An 8855-nucleotide genomic window follows, 5' to 3' on the forward strand; every position below is an offset into this window, starting at 1 on the left:
ACGCCCAGAACAAGACCGACTATTCGGAATCCCACCTTTTTCAATAAAGCTTTCATCTATATCCGCAATATTCTGATTGCATCATTAGTTCTTACTTGTTCTCGATTTCGGTAGGAATTAAGACTCTCGCTGGTCGGCTGATTGCGCATCCGCAAGATCAGTAACTCCGGAGATTGTCCTAGCGATTGCATTGGCGCACGAGCTTTGCACGTGTAGTCGGATCGTCAAGCACGAACTCCACCAACAAATCGATCTATCCACGTCTCATCGAAAGATCGGCCACCTTTGCCCTATCAAGTGGTATCAGAGCAATGGTTACTCAAAGACATATTTATCAGGTGACTTCTAGTACTAATTATCTAAGATATCATTTTATTAATATAAACAATGATACAACACTTTTCTATATTATATGCAGATATATTGAAGATCTAGATAAACCTCGAATTAAAATGCGAGTACAAGATGAAGTTCATGTAACAAGTCGTGTGATCATATGTGCTCAAATAGCCATGCATGCCAAAGACGTGAGATCAACTAGCTCTACAATCAATTCAGGCCATGCATACAAGTACCGACCAGGCCATGTGCATGTATGCTCGTTTCATCAATTGTGCATGCACATGCGCACACTTCTGGTCGGCCGGCGGCAAGCAGTTTGGTGCAAGGAGAGTTCCAAGATGATGGGCTGAGGGCCCACATGGACAGCAACCGGCCATGCAACCAGGCCTGAAGCCTCCAAGTCGGCAAGATGTGTCTGCGAGCTAGACTCCGCAACGACCGCACCAGCGCCAGATTAATAAATAGCTACAGTAATCTAGGGTTTAGACTCAGATTTTGATTAGATTAAAAGTTAGCCATCGCTGCAACTCTCGTGTACTTGTTTTGAGGCCAACGCCCAGAACAAGACCGACTATTCGGAATCCTACCTTTTTCTAAAGCTTTCATCTATATCCGCAATATTTTGATTGCATCATTAGTTCTTACTTGTTCTCGATTTTAGGTAGGAATTAAGACCTTCGCTGGTCAGGCTGATTGCGCATCCGCAAGATCAGTAACTCCCGGAGATTGTCCTAGCGATTGCATTGGCGCACGAGCTTTGCACGTGTAGTCGGATCGTCAAGCACGAACTCCACCAACAAATCGATCTATCCACGTCTCATCGAAAGATCGGCCACCTTTGCCCTATCAAGTGGTATCGAAGCAATGGTTACTCAAAGACATATTTATCGGGTGACTTCTAGTACTAATTATCTAAGATATCATTTTATTAATATAAACAATGATACAACACTTTTCTATATTATATGCGAGATATATTGAAGATCTAGATAAACCTAGAATTAAAATGCGAGTACAAGATGAAGTTCATGTAACAAGTCGTGTGATCATATGTGCTCAAATAGCCATGCATGCCAAAGACGTGAGATCAACTAGCTCTACAATCAATTCAAGCCATGCATACAAGTACCGACCAGGCCATGTGCATGTATGCTCGTTTCATCAATTGTGCATGCACATGCGCTGATATGGATATCCAGGCATGGTACACTAGGACAGCCATAGATACGAGGATTAAGTCTAAGGTTGTACCATTATTATTGTATCGTAGCATTGTTATTAGGAAATAATGTAGCCAGGTCATGCTGTGGGCCAAATTAGGGTTTTAATAGAGTCTATTTGACTTGGGCCTGTCCAAGTCAAATTAGGGTTAGGCCCATGAGTGGGCGCCCCAACCCAATAGGGTTTTAAAGCGAGCATGATGAGGACTGGTTTCCCGATCTTTCACGATGCACCTTGTTGATCCATAGGACCGATAGATTTTGAACTTCCTCGACAGATTCAAGGATACTCAAGCACATATGATTACTCTTGACAACTCAAGAACTCACACATCTTTTTTGGATAAATAGACGAACGTCTGAGACGCCGTCATAGGGCCAACCCCGCAGGGATGGTGATACTGGAGGAACCCAAGGTTCTACATAACTTGAATCAAAACTAGACTACTGAAACCCTAACCGCCCCACCTCCTTATATGAGGGGAGGGTGGCCGGCCGGCCAACCCCTATTGGGTTGGGGCGCCCACTCATGGGCCCAACCCTAATTTGACTTGGACAGGCCCAAGTCAAATAGACTCTATTAAAACCCTAATTTGGCCCACGACATGACCTCGGCTACATTATTTCCTAATAACAATGCTACGATACAATAATAATGGTACAACCTTAGACTTAATCCTCGTATCTATGGTTGTCCTAGTGTACCATGCCTGGATATCCATATCATTCTCCCGTTCTTCAAGAAGCGTTGTCCCCAACGCGTGAGGGTCTGCTAGAAAAAGGGTAAGTCAGATAAGAACATCGCCGATCTTCATCCTCAAGCCTCGCCAGTCTTCCACACCACATCCTCCCTCTCGACTAGCTTGTCTTGACCTTGGCGCCCCTTTGGTCTTCGACGCCATCAACCTGATTGAGACACAGGCATCCTCCAAACACAAACTAAAAGTGCAACATGCATACCACCCAAGACATACAGAACAAATTCACCGCACGCCATAGATCCAAATAAGCCGAATACACACGAGTATGCACCCTTCTGAACACCAATGTCGTCCTTCTTGAAGAGCAAACTTCCTTCCCTTCCGCGGCGAACAAACAGCAACAGCATCGCAACGCTGCAGGTCTGAACGCCGGTAGTGCCGCAGGACTGCACGCCGAAACGGTCGGCCGTGAGCCCGGTGTGACCGTCCCGGACGCCAGCCAAACCGGCCCAGAGCCCGGTCTGACCGGCCTGGGAGCCGGACCAGCCGGCCTGGGGCCCGGTTGACCGACCTGGCGACCGGCCGCGGCGTTGGGCGGCACAGTAGCCGACCCGGTCTGCGCCGGAATCTGTCCGGCCTGGCAGCCGGTCCGACCGGCCTGGTGGCCGGACCCGCCGGTTACAGCACCCGGTCTGCCGGCCTGGGGACCGGCCCGGCCGGCTGTGGAGCCGGTCTGCCGGGCGGCGCGCCGGCCGCCGGACGGATCTTCTCCTTCCTCGCGAAATTTCCTGCCGCGGCACAGATTTCCGACGAAACCCTGCCATGGCAGAACTTGAGCAGCGTTCCTCCTTCTTCCCCCCTTGCAGCCACCACCTCCGCATGCACGAAGGCCGTGAGAACTTGACTCTGCTGCCCAACTCCTTCTCCTTGATCTTCACCAACACCATGGCGGCGATGTACCCAATGGTAGCCACAGCAATCGAGCAGAAATAACTGAACAACAAACCAATCTGCACCGTGATCAACCTAGCAATCTGATACCACATGATGAGGATTGGTTTCCCGATCTTTCACGATGCACCTTGTTGATCCATAGGACCGATAGATCTTGAACTTCCTCGACAGATTCAAGGATACTCAAGCACATATGATTACTCTTGACAACTCAAGAACTCACACATCTTTATTGGATAACTAGACGAACGTCCGAGACGCCGTCATAGGGCCAACCCCGCAGGGATGGTGATACTGGAGGAACCCAAGGTTCTACATAACTTGAATCAAAACTAGACTACTGAAACCCTAACCGCCCCACCTCCTTATATGAGGGGGAGGGTGGCCGGCCGGCCAACCCCTATTGGGTTGGGGCGCCCACTCATGGGCCTAACCCTAATTTGACTTGGACAGGCCCAAGTCAAATAGACTCTATTAAAACCCTAATTTGGCCCACAGCATGACCTGGCTACATTATTTCCTAATAACAATGCTACGATACAATAATAATGGTACAACCTTAGACTTAATCCTCGTATCTATGGCTGTCCTAGTGTACCATGCCTGGATATCCATATCATGCGCACACTTCTGGTCGGCCGGCGGCAAGCAGTTTGGTGCAAGGAGAGTTCCAAGATGGTGGGCTGAGGGCCCACATGGACATCAACCGGCCATGCAACTAGGCCTGAAGCCTCCAAGTCGGCAAGATGCGTCCGCGAGCTAGACTCCGCAACGACCGCACCAGCGCCAGATTAATAAATAGCTACAGTAATCTAGGGTTTAGACTCGGATTTTGATTAGATTAAAAGTTAGCCATCGCTGCAACTCTCGTGTACTTCTTTTGAGGCCAACGCCCAGAACAAGACCGACTATTCGGAATCCCACCTTTTTCACTAAAGCTTTCATCTATATCCGCAATATTCTGATTGCATCATTAGTTCTTACTTGTTCTCGATTTCAGGTAGGAATTAAGACCCTCGCTGGTCAGGCTGATTGCGCATCCGCAAGATCAGTAACTCCCGGAGATTGTCCTAGCGATTGCATTGGCGCACGAGCTTTGCACGTGTAGTCGGATCGTCAAGCACGAACTTCACCGACAAATCGATCTATCCACGTCTCATCGAAAGATCGGCCACCTTTGCCCTATCAAGTGGTATCAGATTTCATGTTGCTCGGTGAGATTTACAGTTTTCCTAGTGTAGATTTGTTTTTACCTATAACCCGGAAAAAAACCCCACAAAAAGAAGTTAGATTAGTTCATCCTCGCCTAAAACCAGTCTTAGCCTTTTTGCTATCACCACTTTGTTTTTGTTTTGTTGAATTTTCGTTTCATCGTGTGTCGAGTTGCTGGTTTTAGTGTCTAAATTTTTAGAGTTTCGAGTTCTAACCACGGTCACGCCGCTCAATTTCATCCACCTTTTACTTCCGTATTTCCACTGTAGCCACACGTTCATATCTCGTAGTTAAAATCTTCATATCCAACCAATTTCTTTTACATCTTGTTCCGCCACACGACATGCATATTTTTCGCCCATCAGTTTTCCACCGCCGCCGACCATGTCAAAAATATACCAGATCGATTTAGTTCTTGTGTCGATCCGTTGAAAGAAAAAAAAATCAAAATTTGGTTCGGATCAGATCATGACACGAAGCTTGGTTTTTCCTTTGACCTAGCGCAGTTCACAAGAAAAGACAGCAATAGCTATTACCAGATCGCTTTAGTGGTTTCAAGTTCCAAGAAAATTTCTTGCTTTCCTATCTGACCACTACACGCACATCACAGGAGCCGTCATTCTTTTATTGAGGGGCAATAACTTCTGTGATCTTTGCTGGGAGGCCGATTATTCCATGCTCCTGCCAATCTATTGACATAATGTTTAGAAAGTTTTTGACCGACTGAAAAAAAAAGAAAAAAAAAGTAAAAAGAAAAGAAAAGAATAAAGAGAGAGAGAAAAAAAGAGATAAAAAAAGAGGAGTGTAAAAGAACAGTACGGTCAGTGCATTGGAACTCAATCAGTACTTGTAGTTCGAGCTAGTTGATCGGTTGGCAGACTATCACACTTATTTTGATACATCTGTTTTTGTGTCGCTGCCTCCTTTTGTGTTCGCCATCTATCTTCTGTCGACAAAATAAAAACACTGCTGGAGAGTTGCCTAGCGTCAGTTCTTGTCTTTCCTGTACATCACCTCGTTTTGGAGGCTTATTTTACACTCCATCCGCATACATCTGATTCGAGATCTGTGTATAGCTTGTTGAATATCTGATATCTTGCGCGTGAATTTTATCTGTGTCTTAGACTCGCGTCTCTAGTACAGTCTAACCTAGGACCAGCACTTGACTATTTTGAACGGATTTTTAGCTTTACATTAAGGATTGTGGTTGTAGTTCCACATATTTTGAGCCTACCTACAACTTTACATATTTCTACACCGTGTGCTGTATGTGTGTCTGGCAATCGCTTCGCTCAATTTTCGGAGTTACTTGATACTGTTGGTTGCCGATCGCCGCCTCCTGAATGGTAAGAACTTGTAAGAATTTTATATCTGCAATTTTGTGAGCGGCATACCACCACTACCACCTAGTAGTCGATAGGAACATATACTTGTTATTTGTTTCTTGTTTTCTACTAATCATGGCAGCTTTTGGAGTTAGAATTTCTTGGGCGTCGACTATGGTTAGCAATGTACCGCCACCTAGCAAACTGCAACAACGACCACGGAAGGTTATGACACATGATCAGGTTACTATTTCCATGACACCATTTAACGGTCGTTATGATCCTGCTTTTTATATCGAATGGTAGTTTGAGATAAATGATATATTTGTTTCCCATAATTTTTCTGAGCGAAAGAGAATACAAACTGCAATTAGTAAATTCACTGATTTTCCTTCTTTATGGTGGAATGAATATTGTAGGTCATATCCTGATTATATACCTACTACTTGGAATGATTTGAAACTTGCTATGCGATATAGATTTGTTCCATCACGGTATACTCGTGACATGGTTAAAAAATTGCAAAATCTGAATCAAGGTAGCTACACCGTATGGGAATATTATGATACCTTAGAAACTACCTTGTTGTATTCTTTTTTAGAAGAAAGTGAAACTGATTTTATGGATAGATTTTGGAGAGGGTTAAACAATGATATTCAGGATATAATATTGCATGAAGAATTGGTTTCCGTCGTCCATTTGTTTTGTATTGCTTGCAAAGCTGAACAGAAAATTAGAAGACGTCTACATAAGATGAACAAGAGCCTGATGGAATTTCCATCATCTACGATGGGCCTGCAAGGTAGTAATGAAGGTACTGGTTTCGTTACTACACATGTAATTGATCAATACCCTGTTGACATAACTATGCCATGTGATGAGCTAGTCATTGATTTGATCACACCGATTGTGTTAGATGATCCTGTTATTGCTTTGAATGTACCAAATGATCAAATAAATGTGATGTCTACTGTTTTGAGTGCAGCCATATCTGGAACTAGTTCTTCTACTGAATTGCGTACACCTATTGAGTTACATGTTGTGAATGAGCCTTCCGACTTGTTAGTGGCATGTGATTTGGCTCACATAAAACTGATTAGACATGATGAAGTGATAAGTGAAATTTCCAATGATATTTGTTTATGTTCTATTAAGATGGATCCTCCTTTTCTTTGTCACATGCTAGAAATAAGATTGCTGAACTTAAATGTTTAAAAAAGTGTTTATGCGCCTGAGTTTACTTTTAATTTAATTGGAGAGTATGTCGTAGACAGTAAATTTTTTGTGTATCGGATTTGCATTGCATGTGATGAACTTTCTAATTCACAAGATGATAAAAGAATACATGTGCTGGATCGTTTTGATATGACCTCCAACAATGATATTGATTATGGCCCGAATAGCTTGATAAAGTACTACTTTTCTAAGCATGGTGTGTTTAGATATTTGGAGTCTTTGAATTTTAGCGCGCAAGTGTTGGGATGGTTTAGCGACGAGCACTGTAGTTTACAAGATACTATTCTATGCATCACATATATGACGAAACTAAGTTGTGATCATTGCTTTTGGAATATGAATACTGATTTTTTGAACTACTATGAGTTTTGTTCTTGTGAAACACAAAAAGTGCCACATAAAAGAGCAGTTAAAATGGATGACATCTATATATATCATGCACACACATTTGCTCTTTTGTTAGTATGTTTACAGAATAAACATCGCCGAGGACGGCTTTACTTTCAAGAAAGGGAGGATGATGTGGACATGAATAACTCGGATACGACCGTAATGGTTACTCAAAGACATATTTATCAGGTGACTTCTAGTACTAATTATCTAAGATATCATTTTATTAATATAAACAATGATACAACACTTTTCTATATTATATGCAGATATATTGAAGATCTAGATAAACCTCGAATTAAAATGCGAGTACAAGATGAAGTTCATGTAACAAGTCGTGTGATCATATGTGCTCAAATAGCCATGGATGCCAAAGACGTGAGATCAACTAGCTCTACAATCAATTCAAGCCATGCATACAAGTACCGACCAGGCCATGTGCATGTATGCTCGTTTCATCAATTGTGCATGCACATGCGCACACTTCTGGTCGGCCAGCGGCAAGCAGTTTGGTGCAAGGAGAGTTCCTAGATGGTGGGCTGAGGGCCCACATGGACAGCAACCGGCCATGCAACCAGGCCTGAAGCCTCCAAGTCGGCAAGATGCGTCCGCGAGCTAGACTCCGCAACGACCGCACCAGCGCCAGATTAATAAATAGCTACAGTAATCTAGGGTTTAGACTCGGATTTTGATTAGATTAAAAGTTAGCCATCGCTGCAACTCTCGTCTACTTCTCTTGAGGCCAACGCCCAGAACAAGACCGACTATTCGGAATCCCACCTTTTTCAATAAAGCTTTCATCTATATCCGCAATATTCTGATTGCATCATTAGTTCTTACTTGTTCTCGATTTCAGGTAGGAATTAAGACCCTCGCTGGTCAGGCTGATTGCGCATCCGCAAGATCAGTAACTCTCGGAGATTGTCCTAGCGATTGCATTGGCGCACGAGCTTTGCACGTGTAGTCGAATCGTCAAGCACGAACTCCACCAACAAATCGATATATCCACGTCTCATCGAAAGATCGGCCATCTTTGCCCTATCATATGCACTATGTGTGCTATAACTTGTATGTCTTTCAAATTTGAACCAAATTTGAATAAGTTTGAAATATTTGAAAAGGGGCTTTTGGCTTAAACTTCTCTTCATGCTAGACTTCATAAGACCGAGTTTAGGGTTAGGGGGTAGATACATGATTTGTTTGGTTTGAATATGTCTAAACCTTGTTTATCAACTTTAATGCTAACTATATGACATAAGAAGACTATGTGCTTTGGTTTTTCATTTTTCTGTTTTTTTTTGAATTTTATGCACATATATTTGAATCTCGGTCAAATCCTAGGTTTGACAAAGATTTAAACAAGTTTAAAACATGAAAACAAAAAGGGAAGCCTGTATCCTTCTTAATTAGTCACTCTAATATGAAGTTTTTGGGAGGTTTTTGAAATTTCCATGTTTGAAACCCAAAATCACTTC

This window comes from Lolium rigidum, chromosome 7 (assembly GCF_022539505.1).
Source record: "Lolium rigidum isolate FL_2022 chromosome 7, APGP_CSIRO_Lrig_0.1, whole genome shotgun sequence".
NCBI lineage: Eukaryota > Viridiplantae > Streptophyta > Magnoliopsida > Poales > Poaceae > Lolium > Lolium rigidum.